Genomic DNA, 14651 nt, shown 5'->3' with positions numbered 1-14651 from the left:
GAGAATGACCAAAGATCAAGAAAAGTTCCTCTGTGGTGAAAGAGTCACGGAACTTGATCTGGTTACTTTATCAAGAGAATGATAAAAGGTATCTGCCAATGAAAAAGATATCTGATAACAAGGTTAATCTGTAGTCCACCAGAAGTAAAGCACCGGAACTCTGGAAACTGAAGCTATGAAAATTTAGACTCAGGTAACAAATTGTTAATAGTAAAAGTAAATAAAGTTTGATAAATTGTTACAAGAATTATCAGATATATACCATTAAGATTATTCTACTGTATATACTGTGTTTTAAAATGAATGCTTAGTTCAGAGAAACCTTGTAAGTTCTTTTGTTTTAGAAGCCAAAGTGGATATAGTTATTTATTACAAAATATTTTCACCAGTCCAGCAAACATGAGACGTAATATATTAATAGTATCTCAAATGTCACTGTTCAAAAAAAATTTTATTGCACTGTGAACCTTCAGAACAGAAAAGGATTAGGTTTAATGATTTATAGCAATGTGATTTGTACTTTATATTAGCAATGTTACATCAAGTTAGTGCAAAGATCCACCTACCTCAGTGTCCTGTCTTCAAACAGTGATAAGCATGTTTCTAGAAAAAGGAATATGAGAGAGTAGATACATACTGATGTTTCCCTAGAATAATTTTTACTTCCTGTCCCAGAAATGGTGCATTTTGAATTTTTCTCCCCTTAAACTCATGTACATTTTTATCTTGCTTATCTGCACTTTAAATAGTAGTCTACATTTTAGAGTTTCCTGTTGCTCATCAGATGTTATAGTCCCTTATCAATAAAAAGAAGAGGGGACCAAATCTGAATAGTAATCAGGATAATCAGGTGAGTTTTCTGACTGCTTTCCAGTGAGAAAAAACTTGATCATCGTCTTTGAAATATTTTCTGAGAAGTTATAACTACCTCAATCTTGTATCATAACTAAAGATTCTAGGTGATGTGGAGCCAGAATCATCCTCTTACAGAGAAAATAGACTTTTGCAGTCATGATAACTTCTCAAAACAACTGAAGGCCCAAAATCTCAGAAAACAAGTTCTTAATGCATTCTACACTGACATCAGATAATTATAGTAAGGAAGACTTCAAAAAGTTTTGGTTTTAATGCATATTTATATAATCTAAGCTAGATTCTTACCCAATATAGTGATGTTGCTGAAATCATTGTGACAGTGGATGATGAAAGGAATGTCATTAAAGCCAGTGTCAGAAAAAACTTCTGATTTGGATGGTAGTAGGAAAAAAAGTTGCATGTTGAAAACATGGATAGTGTTTTCTGTCATTTGTCATCTTTGCCAGGGTACATAGTTGTAGAGAAAAGCACTCTATTACTAGTGCTTTCCTAGCCAGGACAATTCATAAGGTTTTTCACTGTGGCAACACATTCTGATTAGAAAGGAAATGAGCACTTACCATTCACCACAGTGGTTTTGTAACGATTCAAACTGAGTTTGTAAATTGCACCAGAGTGTATTGAAAGTCTTGTATCTGTATTTTAGCAAAATCACTTTTGAGCCTGCTTGGCTTTTGATTTGAACACTTTTCTTGACAAAATTATTTCTTTGGGTGCTTAAGAAAATGAGAAGTGAAGAACACTAGCAAAGAATGGGTTTGGTCATCTTTAAACTTAATTAGCTGGAACACAGGAGTGGCTGAGTCTCTCCGAGTTTGAAGTGCCAGTCTTCTGCTGCGGCGGATAACCAAGCCGTTACCCAAAAATTTTGAGAGAAGTTTACATGAGTGAAGGTTTACTGGCAGGGGTCTGTGGCTTATGAGTCATATATTGACTCTATCAGTGAATTACTTTGGAGGTAAAAAGGAAAAAAGAGAAGAGAAGAGGGAGGGAATGAGAGAGAAGGGCAAACTTCCCCAGTGACCAGCTGGGAGGAGAGGCACTGAGGTGGACCCCAGGCTGTTAAGCTCTTTGCATGCATATATTGCTTGCCCAAATGTAAACCAAGAGCTACAGTGAAGGGCTGGGAAAAGAGGGGAAGGAAGGAGTGACCTGTGGTAGTCCCTTTCCTTAAGAACACTGTTGTGGTTTGCAGGTAAAAGGGCATGGGAATAACACCTCAAGAGTGATCACATGAGAACAGCTGAGAAAAATGTTGCCACTGAGGTTATAGAAAACACTCCCCTCAGAGCTTGAGCAAAGGGATACAGACCCACAGCCAAAGGGCTCTTAGGCCATTCAAAAGGCAAGGCATCAAAAGCACTGTTTTAAAATACCTCTTAATCTTTGTCATGAACACAAGTGCTTAATGGATCTCTATTTGTCTGTAAGATGTTTTTCCCTTTCTGAAGCCTGTTTGTGACATTTTGCAGTCACTTGATGGACTTTCTGCTATTCACCACAGAGTAACATGATTTTAGCTGTGTTAGTATTCAGTCATGAAATTTCACCATGTCTTGGTTTGAGCCTGGTAAACTCTATGATTTTTTCTTTAATATTTTTTTCCATCTTGGATATTGCTATTTTGTTTCCATTCCACTTGACATCCTCCTTCCACTGCTTCCTAAACAGTTGTCCTTTCTAAAAATGAAGTGAATTAGTAATTTAGTTCTTAAGCCATATATTGATTGCCTTTAATTTTGTCCCTGACCTCACTATGTAAGACCTTCCTTGTTCATTTCTGTATTTAGTGGAATACAATTGTATCCATATTCAGCCTTTTTAAAGTGAAATGAAATATGTATTAATGATTACTGACAATAGGACGTAAATTTTTTTGAAGGATATAAAAAAAAGCATAAAAGAAGAGTTTTAAAACTTAGTGACTTAATTTCATTTTGATTTAAATCAAAGAACCATGAACAAGAAGAAAGAACATCCTTTATATACCACAATCAATATTTATGCAAGGTGTTTGAAAGATGTGGAATGCATAAAAGGGAACATTAAAAAGGGCAATTTAAATAATTCTTTAGAGCTTCAAATAAACATGAATTTGGTTTCAGATTTTATAAGTGGAATTGGCAATCTTGGCTGAGACAGAAGTGAAAATTTTATCTTTTTATTGCACAACAAATGGTAGAGAAGTGATAAGCCTGGTGTGTAGGGTTTTTTAGTTCATTTATTTGGTTTTGTTTTGGGTTTTTTTGTGTATATGTGTGTGGATGTGTGGATACTCACTCAATATAGGGATTTTTTTGATTTTTACATGCATGATTCAGAAACTGCTGCGGGTATTCAGTCAAATCTAAACAAGCCTATACAAGAAAAATAAAAAAATAAACACTTGGTTTTTGAGCCAGTGAGTATATTAGGAAGTTTACATTTTAAATGTGATAAATTACAAGAGGAACAATAAATCTTATTAAAAATGTCGTTTTAACTCTGATTTTTACACAAAATTGTCTGATTGCCTGAGTGTTTCTGTCTTTACAAAAAGATTGTGAAGTTTTAAAAAGAAGGCAAATCAAGGGTGTATTTTTTCCCTTTTTAAAAAGATTTGCTATTCCTTTTTGCTATTCCTTTTCCTTTTGCTTGCCATTGAAATCAGAGTACAAGATTGTTCCTTTAATCAGGCTGTCCCCAGTGGAGATCCAGTTTTGGGTTTTGCCCTACATCATAAACTCAGTTAGCTCACCTGTTTATTTGCAACAAACTGAGAAAGACAAACGAAAAAGAACTGGTTGAAGAAAACACTGTCCTGATGGTGCTGATACTAAGCCTTTATCATCATATAAAATTGGTAAGAAAGGTATTGTGTTGTGGAGGGAGGAAGTTGCCACCAGATATACATATATATTAATTTGTCACTGAAAAAAGACAATCAATGGAAAGAATGCATTGCCATTATAGTTGCTTTCCTAACAGGAGGATAAAGAATAATACCAGAAGGCCTATTTTTCTTGCAAGTGTCACACTTCATTATATTCAGGTTAGTTGCCCAGGATAGATTTGTTTGATTTAGGTATTTAAAGTTGATTGGAAAATAATATAATACTTCCATTCTTAAGGATTAGATAATATTATGAGGTTCTTGTATGGTTTGGGTTTTTTTTCATTTTATAAAATGTGAGTATAATCATCAACAAATGTAGCTACTGGTATTATAAAATCAAGCTTAACCTGTTCCGTCTTCAGATTGTGAAATGACTCACTCATTAAACCAGTCCATTTTACACTGGTATTAAAAAAATTAATTCAAGTAGATAATTATAAGAGTAATAGGAAAATCTAGCAGGAAGCAAAAGCAGAAAAAAGAACAGTTGTTTCAAACACTGAATAGTTGGCACAAAAAAGATTATTGGTGACAGCTAAATACAGAATAAGGACAAAGACAAGCAACTCTTGTTCAGTGTGTTCCCACAAATGATCTCATAAGCACAACAGCTTAGCAGGAGCTTCTCAGTACACACAGCGGGGTCTAGTTGGTACCAAGAATACTCAGCCCAAGAGGCCATGTGAGGGCATTGCCAGCCTCCTCCGCTTCCCTGCAAGATGTCCTGAGTGAACCCCAAGGCGGGACACTGAGTTACAGTGTATTGCAGTGTTGGATGCTGGATAGCATCCTCTTGAGATGAATGACAGAGCTGAAAAGAGTGGTTTCTTGTTTTTAAATAGATAAGAAAGAAGTAGAAAGTTAGGACTGTGAAAAAGGAACAGTGCAATTAAAGATGAGAGGGGAGAGAGAGAGAGAGAGAAGAATAACATGAGGGGAGAATAAGCAAGCTTTGCCATTTGGTCTGGAACTCGTCTCCAGTTATTCCAATGAATGTCCTTTCCTGATTCTGTGCTAATCAAAGCTGTCAGAATTCTCTGGCAGAGTCAGAGGAGCACAAAAGGCCAGAACACTTCCTCTTATGCAGGGAAATTCCTTCTCAGAAATGGGAACCAGACATCATGACAGTATAACCTAAGCTACAAATGCAATTTTAATCTCAGATGCAGAACACTGAACAACCAATACAGTCAAAAGCTATGCTGGACTTAAAAAATTACTGGCTATGAGTCAAGTATGATAAATACGGTTCATCTGGGAGAGCACCTAGAAGTTCCTATACCCAGAATAGGTTTTGTAAGCAGTAGTAGGAAAAAAATTGACTTCAGAAAAAAGTCTGAGGGAGAATGGAATGAAGTGAGGAAAACTCAGTAATGTCTGAAAGATCCATATTGAAAAGTAAAGAGATATGTAAGTGTTGAGTAATCCATACTTGAAAGTCATATTGAAAATATAGAATATCTGAGAAAGGAACAAAAATAATTGTGGCTTATTATAATTAAAATATACTGAGAATATTAAAATGCAAAGAAGTATAGAAAGTAACTGAACACTATCTTGTAATAGCAATGGTATAGAATTAGCATGAAAAATGAAATAGAGAACCAGTAAACTGGTGAAAGCTGCCATGAAAGTAGATTTTCTAATTTGAAGGGGAGGCAAAGAAAAAGAGAAGCTAGTCACCGCACAAAGAGGTCTAAATGTGTATTATTAAAGCTGAAGATCTAGTGTGAGCTGGTTTATTATTTATAGAGGATAAATGTCAATTTATTTCAAGTGAGTATTGGTTTTGAGAGGCAAGAGGCTAAAATCACATAAACAGTCGCACAATTAAAGAGAAAACTACAACTCTAGTTGCTTCTGTCTGTTGTTTGTGCTTCTACTTACCCTACCCTCTCTGCTTGTGTGTAGTTTAATGCTAGTGTGCTCCTCTGTCTGGCAGGATCTATGTCAAGGTAGGTTTCTTGCCCTGAAATAATTGCTAGAAATAGCTACAAATAATTGGTAGTCCTATATAATTGTAATGAAATGCGGCTCAGGGGAAGAGTTGCAAAAATATCAGGCACTGAGAGGCGGTTTGTCTATGGGTCCCTCTTGTTTTCTTTTCCATTCTCACACTATCTCAAACAGTCTTGGCTGCTTAAAAAGTGCATGTGGAGAAAATGTGACAGAGTATCTAATGTTGAAAAAAAACCAACAGACAGAACTCAACTCTTATTTGCTGTTATGAAGATTAATTAAATATTTGATACAATGATTGAGGTTTTTTGATGGCATAACAGTTGTCTGAAAGGAGAATAAAATGAATAAACAATATCCCAAAGCCCCTATTTTGAGAAAATCTTTGGAAATCTATTTTAAATATGTGGCAGAATAACACCTAGTAAAACAGTTTGATAAAGGATATCCAGCATGAATTCAGGCAGAAGAGGTCATACTGAGCTAATCTGTTTGAGTTCTTTGAAGATACTACTGGTAAGAAAGATAAGGAAAATTTAGAGGATGTAGCATCCTTGCATTTCAAAAAGAACTTGATAGGCTTTCACATGAGAGATAAATGCCTATGGAAAGAACTCTGGAGTGGGAAGTAAATGAAGATGCTGGTAAAAAAATTATTTCAAAGTGAGGAAATGGGAACTTTGTGAATTTCAGAGAAGTTGAATGACATTCCTCTAGTCATTCTGTTTTATGAAACTTAGACAATAAGACCAAATATGATATTGTTAATTTTTAAAATGGTTGTAGAAAGAGAGCAGGAGTGACTCAGGGTTATTATATCAGTTGATCAAAACTTGAGTCATTGGGATTAAGATAGGTCAGGAACCTATTCATGTTCATACTTAGAAAGTCTCCTGTTACATGATCACACCACAATTTTCCACAGCATTTGCCTTCTTTATTGTATAAAGGGTTTAGCATTCACTTGTCTATTCAGTAATTTGTTTTACCTTCTTTCAGCCTCGGGTCCTATTAATTATTACCACTTGGTTTGTGGTTTGAGATAGACTTTTTAAATTCCTCACTGGCTTTTCATGACACTTTCTAATAGCACAGACTATACTACAATGGAAGAATATAGGTTCCATCTTTCAGTGATGGGGAACTGAGGCACTGAGCAATGACAGACAAAGTTGTCTACTTATTTTGTATTATCAGTCTGAGGTTCCTAGAACGTGACCTTTTATTGTACTTAATTTATACAGCATTCCGTTTCAAAGGCTTTTAAAGTGCATAGTATTAAAACCTAAAGTTAGAAAGAGTCATACAATCACTGCTGATAGCATACTTTTTTGGGTGTTAAGGAGAAAGGAAATGGTAATGTTGGTTTTCATAAAGTCAGTGACACATTTCCTGTTTCTCCTGTTTCTCCTGTTTCTACTGTTTTTACTGTTTCTCCTGTTATTCCTGCATGCTTTGCATAAGTAGTCCCACAGTAATGTTATGTAATCACTTTCAGTTTCTATAAGAACATGCTACTGTTTCTTATTTCCAAAGAAACACTTGTTGGATATTACATCATCCTCTTCTTCCACTCTGAAGTCCAGGCCTGTCTGTAAGATAGGCCTGTCTGTAATAATGCATATTTTTAGCATTATTATGCTGGTTAATAACCTTTCTGCTTAACTTGATTGAAATGTTGTATCTTCCTTGTCATTATCCCTTCCAACAAGTCTGTAGACTTTGTCTCCTTGGAGTGCAGCATCTGGAAGAAAGAGACTCTCATATCTTTAAAGTGAATCTGGTAAACTTGAATTATGATTTTAATTGAAGCCCTTTGGAACAGGGGGCTTGAGTCTGGTGAAATAAACACTTGAAGAAAAGTACTAAGATCAGTGTTTACAGAGCCATAGTGCTGTCTATTCTCTTGTATGGATCCGAATCATGGGTCATCTACCGCCACCACCTGCGACTCCTAGAATGCTTCCATCAACGCTGTCTGCACACAATCCTAAACATCCACTGGTCAGATTATGTGACCAATACATCTGTTCTAGAACAGGCAGCAGTTACTAGTATTGAGACCATGTTGCTGAGAACACAGCTGCACTGGGCAGGGCACATCTCAAGGATGAAGGACCACCGCCTCCCCAAAATCGTGCTCTATGATGAACTTGCCACTGGCTGCTGCAAGAGAGGAGCCCCGAAGAGGAGATACGACTCCCTGAAACAACATCTCAGCCTTGGCCACATTGATCTTCATCGCTAGGCTACTCTGGCCTCCAGTCAGGAGGTCTGGAGACACACAATCCATAACGCTGCTGCTTCCTTTGAGAACGCACACAGGACCACCATCCAGAGAAAAGACAACGCAGAAAGAATCGTATCCTGCCGATACCATCTAAGGAGTCTTTCTGCTGTGCCTTTTGCAACCGATCTTGTCTACCTCGCATTGGCCTCTTTAGCCACCAGCGTGTCTGTAGCAAATATGGGTTTGCGAAGCCTAGCCATGATGATGATACTATGTCAGCACAGGATGAGCAGGAGATAGAAACATATAAGCCAAAATAGGGGTTTTAGTTTTTTAGAAGCTTCATTCCATGTGACTGTAGGTTGTGGTTAGCATTGAGTTTGGCGGTAAAGAGATCACTTCTCCTTCAAGCTTCAGAGATTAAGTCATGGATACCTGTTCCTTAACTGTCGTCTAATTTATGTCTTTTGTTGTAAAATCTTTATCTGTCCAATTTAAATTGTGTTTTAGTCTTTGTATTGAGTGAGTTCTGTCATGAGAGAGATTGTTTCCTGCAAAATAGAATTTTACTGCAATATATAACAGGCTAAACAGGGCATGATTTTTTACTCTTATGTGACATATATATCTCCTGGTTTATGTAATGCAGGAACTGAATTAATAAATAAACAAAGTAATCAAAAGCCATAAACCATTATTTTCTGAGGAAAAAAAAGATTCTGTAGAAAACATACAGAAATATGTTAGAATTATGACTGCTTATATATACTGTGTTCCCTTGCTTTGAGGCACATTTGCTGTGGATTTTTCCCTGGGGCAATTCAACAATCTTGAAATTACAAATTGGCAACAATGCACAGGCAGAGAACAACGTGCATTTCTACAACAGACATGAATCAGAGGTGTCAATTATAGGTATTTGAGAAAAAGAAAATCAGATATAGGGTCATGCGAGGAAGAAATAGGAACTTAAAAGCCTTGAAGATGCTGTAGTTACTGAATGTACAAAATATATTGTGTTTACTTCTTTATACTAATCTCAAAAGTTTAAAGCAACAGTCACGCTTGGTTCCTTGAAGTTGAGTCACTAAGAGATCATCTTTGGGGTTAGGACAGTTTGACCGTTTCTATGTGTTTTTATTGTTGAGTTCTGTGCTATCACATAAGTAAAACTAGTAATAAACTCTATGAATGAAAATTGTCAGTCACATCACCTTTTTGATGAATCAGGCTTGACAGAAGCTTTTTTCAATCAAAAGATAGTGCTGTTAAATAAGCATGCATGTTGCAATCATCCAGCTTGAGTCATTGCAAGTCTATGTCAAAAATTACCTGAGTAACAAGTTTTAGGGTATGGGTTTGGGAATTTGGTTTGGCTTGTTAATTTTATCACAAAATGGACAAGGCAGTGAAAGGAAAAGAAGGAAGGAGGTAGAGAGGGAAGGATGGAAGGGGAAGGAGAAGGGAAAGGGGAAGGAGAAGGGAAAGGGGAAGGAGAGGGGGAAGGGAAGGGAAGGGAAGGGAAGGGAAGGGAAGGGAAGGGAAGGGAAGGGAAGGGAAGGGAAGGGAAGGGAAGGGAAGGGAAGGGAAGGGAAGGGAAGGGAAGGGAAGGGAAGGGAAGGGAAGGGAAGGGAAGGGAAGGGAAGGGAAGGGAAGGGAAGGGAAGGGAAGGGAAGGGAAGGGAAGGGAAGGGAAGGGAAGGGAAGGGAAGGGAAGGGAAGGGAAGGGAAGGGAAGGGAAGGGAAGGGAAGGGAAGGGAAGGGAAGGGAAGGGAAGACTGGAATAATCAGAAGCCTGGAGCCAGTCACTGGTACTCATTTTCAATTTTGGAATGCTTTCATTCAGCTGGTATTTCATTTACTCTTTCACACTGTTTTCATATCTTTAAAAAATGATTTTGCCTTACTGAAAAACATGTATGTAAAAAACAATCATCTCCTTTCATTGTCATTTTTCCTCAGTAAAAACAGGAGGATATCCTTGCAGATTTCAGACTGCACCTCTGTGCATTGACTCATGTGAAATAAATGTCACATCCTATATTCATGCTGGTTTGTACTTTACAATTTATTCAGGTTGTTAAAGTTCTGGAATTCATTGCTAGGCTTCTGGTTCTTCATATTATCACAGGACAAAAGGAATGACCTCTATGGGTGATTTCACTTTATTGTTGTTTTCTACATGGGTTGATGATGGCAGCCCATGGGGCTGAGATGCTAAAGCTTAAACAGTAAAGCTCTCTTCAAGGATGAAGCAGTAAAAAGTGAGGGTATTTTTCCCTTCTTTATAAATAAGAAAAATGGTTAGAGTTGATGAGTTTTAGCAATGAAATTGGTGAGCTGGAAAACTTCAGTCAGGTGAGAGGGCCTCTGCTTCAGTCAATTTTGGAGGCTGCTTGATGGAATATATCTATTTAAATGGAAACTGAGAGTGTAGAAAGAAAATTTTATTGAGTATATCATCTTTGTGTTATAGAAGAAACTCTTCTTGAAATTTAGAAGACAATTTGCCTCTAGGGAGCCTTTGAAAATAAGACGATTTTTTATTTTTTTAATAGAGAAAGTCTTTAGGAATATTAGAAAGGAAGCTGACTTTTTCATCTGTACCAATTTTGATTTTAGAAAATTATTAGCTTGGTAATTGCCTGAGGCAGGAAACCAAATTATTTTGCTGTATTTCAGAAAAGTGTAATTACAGTATTTATTTTTAAATATGTTTGTTAGGAAAGAATTTGATTGAACCTTACTACTATCACTGCAAAGGGAGAACCAAAATTAAGATTAGTATGAACAGGTACAGCTGATACTGACCCCATGCTTAAAAAAACTGAAGAAACAGAAAGGATGATGACTAGAAAGTACCCAGTTGACTTCAGCAATGTTTCACAATACACACTGAAATGGGAAAGACTGATCTAAAGAACAGTTAAATACCCCTCCCACCCCCCAACAGTAATTAATTCTGTCCTTCCTTACCTGATGAATTGGTTGTAGAAATCTTCTGTTGTGTAGGACCCACAGTCATAGACCTTGGAGACAGAAATGAAATTGTAGAATCATAGTGTCATTTCAGTTGGAAGAGACCTCTAAAAATCATACATTCCAATTCTCCTGCCTTGGGCAGGGACAAGTTTCAATGGACCAGGTTGCTCAAAGCCCCATCCAACCTGGACTTGAACACTTCTAGGGATGGGGCAGCCACAGCTTCTCTGGACAACCTATTCCAGTGTTTCATCACCCTCATCATAAAAAAATTGTTCCTTATATCTAATCTAAATCTACCCTCTTGTCCTGCCACTACAGGCCTAGGTAACACATTTTTCTCTCTCTTTCTTATAAGCCCTCTTTATATAGTGAAGGGGAAGTGGACCTCTGGGCTAAGTAGGATGCAGTAGGATGACAATGGCTCAAAAGAGTGGAACTATCTTGGATATAAGTGGTTGTTAAAGTTAGCAGCCACTGATGCACAACTCAAATGTGCAAGACATCATACAGAAGTAACAAGTAAAACTAGTATTCCAAGCTTGCATACCCAAAGTAGTCAACTGGATAGAAATTGTAAAGGTGAATAAAGACAAGCTCCTGAATTGTGTGTGTGTTTCATTTTTTTCTATTATTGCTTCAGCTGAGCTAAAGACTCTGGCTTATAATCACACATCAGCATACTAGAAGAGGCCCTGGTCAGCTTCCGCAACAGATAAGCCATACTTAAGTTCCATGTCATTGCAACCCATCATTATTTGTGAATTGAGTATATTCAATAAAATTATATCCGTGTAACCTTCTTTTCAAAATTTTCCCTTTTTTTTGGAAATGTGTTACACAAGAACATTGTCAACATTTAAATATTGAAAGTTTTCTTTTTACTTCAGCCTGTATAGATACTTAAATAACTGAGTTTTATTTACATGGAAAAGCTTTGGCAGCTGCTGAATGGAACCAGATGACTGGAATCAGTGATTTTTTTTCAGTACTCAGGAAGAAATAGCTCGTTGCAGTAATTCTCCATACATAGGGTTGTTCTTGCGACCAAGGCCAGTGTTCCAAAAATTTGTCAAAATTTACCTGACTGCTTGCCTTGTCATAGGGCTTGTGTGATGGGAATCAGTTTAGTGTTTTATTTTAGAAACATCGTTCTATTTTTATCAGGTTTTTCAAATGTATGGAGTTTATTGGGAAAAAGCGAGCAATGTACCAGCAATCCAGGGAACTTGAGAGTTTTCCTGCTGAGCTTAATATAAGAGCAGTTCTCGCTCCACGGGGGGACTCTATTTTCTGCTAGCTAATGTCCACATGGTGGGCTTTTTTTCATTTAGTAAAGAAGATATTTTTGAAATCCACTCCAGAGCCCATTAACAAGTTCAGAAAAGCTTTTGAGCTGATGCTAGATGTAAAACATTTACTTAAGTGCTTTCTTGAATCTGAGCCTTACATGCTGTCTCTGAAAATCTGGATTCTAATTTTACACCTGCAGGAGCTAGTGTTACAGGTGGAGGTTGCAATAATATCTAAAAATAAGTTAGTGTTACAATAAACAAGTCACATCTGTTATAGGAGTAAGGAGGAAAGACAGGGCTGCTTTGGACCATCCACTGCAATACTAGGTAATCTTAATGGAAAGTCACTGCAAGGGGCTTAAAATTTAGTGGTCTTAGATGGTAATGTAGCATTTCTGTGACATATCTCAGGTTACTGAATAGCCTCACTACTTCTGTAAGGCATCAGTTACCTGTCAGTCACAAAGAAATTTTTTTTCCTGGTCTTCTTCCTAAGAATTAATGTAATATGTTACATAATAATACTTATATTCTCAGGGGAATTTGTTTACTTGGAGTAGCTTGTAAACCTGGAATAAGAAATTTCTTCCTTAAATGCCTTTTTAAAGACCTTTAGTGTTATATGATAGCAATTTTAAGTTTCAAATTGTTAGCTGGCCTTGAGCCATAGATTTGACTAGTCCTTACCTGAAATAGTATAATAGAATTCCCTCATATGTATATTTTGATTTCTTTAAATTAAAGGAAAAAAAAAAAAGATCATCTCAATTTTTCTTTCTCTGATTCCCTAAAAAGGCTTCTGCATGGGGTGGCAGGACTGTTTCCTTCCTGGTGAGAGAAAGCTACAAGATGTGAAGGCACTTCATATCTTCATATAAAAAGTCTTTCACAGATCCTTTTCAGTTACAATTATCTCAGCTGTTGCTTGTAATTCTAAAATATGTATCTTTCAAACACAAATCTAGTCATTTTTCTCTTACATGGGATGTCATAAATTGCAAGAACATGGCAGTCATTAACTTAGAAGGGGATAAAATTAGTGAATGGTGTTTTCAAAAACTAGTTTTCTAATTTGATTTTAAAAAATAATTGTATCATAAAGAGTATTTCAGAAGCCTGTAGAACCACTGTCGTGTTTGTTACTTTCTTATAAATATGATCCCCTTTTAAAGTGATGAAATTAAAAATGTCGTGCTTGAAATGTCTTCTGGTCTGTTGAGAAGCAGTTTCTCACCTTGTGACTGGTCCCTCTATTGTCTGAAATCTGTCTGGGTTCCCAATAATGGCAACAGAAAATATTCTTTGTCTGTTAATCATTGAGATGCCAGTTCAGAATACATTTAGAAGTACTTTAGCATACCCTTAATTCCCAATAAAGTCAATTGAAACAAACTGTGTGTTTAAATGCTTTGCTGCAATGAAGACTGAAAGAATAGAGGCAGGCTGTCTGGATGCTCATAAAGTTTCTCTGATCTGAACAAAGATCTGCCCTTCTCCGCAGTTCATCTACAAGGTTCAGCAATACAAACCCAAGTTCAAAAGTAACCAGCATTTATTTACCTGGTAGTGTAGAACATGGAGGCTGGCTTCCTGGCTAGCAGCTTGTGGTTTTGTTCTAGTAGTTATATACTGCATCTCTTGGCATCTTCTAGCGAGGATAACTGGTAACTTTACTGGTGCAAGAAATGGTCAACATGGCACTGGTCTAAGAAAGTTATTCCAAGAAAGATAATGCATCTGTACAGTTTGTCATCTTTCTCAGTTTTGATGGGGCAGGTCAGATGTACCAGCTAAGTAAACTGACCACAACAAGGGGAAATAAATCTATGTAGGGAGATCTTATTTCAGTTTTTGAGAAATTACAGTACTTCAACTGTGGCAACTGACATGTTGAACTCATTTTTGTACAGATGTAAACATATCCTATTGCCTCTTTTGTTTCTTTTGGTGTAATGAATGAAGTCATACACAAACCAATATGTAATCTAGAAAGCTTATACACCTGGCTAGGATTCAGCATTTCCTGAGTTATTTAGGTCTTTTTACCTAACAAGAGAATAGCAAAAATAATACTCTCTCACCTCATATGTAGTGTAGTATTTCTATAATTTAAGAGTTTCAATATCCCAAGCTGCAACCTAACACTAAATGATGAGCCTTTTGAACAGAACCTCGTATATGTGATTGATTGTACATCAGAAGTAGTGAATACCAATAATCTTTTCTGAAGGAGAATGAAGTAGATACTTGAATGGAAAATACTTTGCCAGTGCTGAAACTAAGATTCCTGCTTTTCCCTCTCAGCTTTGAAGATAATGCCAAAAGAGCAGTAATTATTTGTGATTATGCCTTTTTTTTTTTTACCCCTTGCGATTGAAGTCTGTATCTTGCCCTCCAGTTGGAAGTCATCAGTGTAGCAGCCACTCACTTTGGTA

At 36.7% G+C, this 14651-nt stretch overlaps 1 protein-coding gene across 11 annotated transcripts in view; it reads left to right on the top strand.

Moving 5' to 3' along the window:
- CTNND2 (catenin delta 2) overlaps window positions 1-14651 on the top strand; it is a 632676-nt gene that overhangs the window by 168163 nt on the left and 449862 nt on the right. The gene's annotated exons all lie outside the window — the stretch shown is intronic.

The sequence above is a fragment of the Pseudopipra pipra genome, chromosome 1 (genome assembly GCF_036250125.1).
Source record: "Pseudopipra pipra isolate bDixPip1 chromosome 1, bDixPip1.hap1, whole genome shotgun sequence".
Classification (NCBI taxonomy): Eukaryota; Metazoa; Chordata; class Aves; order Passeriformes; family Pipridae; genus Pseudopipra; species Pseudopipra pipra.
Note: the sequence above shows the minus strand (reverse complement) of the source record. Positions and strands in the feature narration are given on the sequence as shown.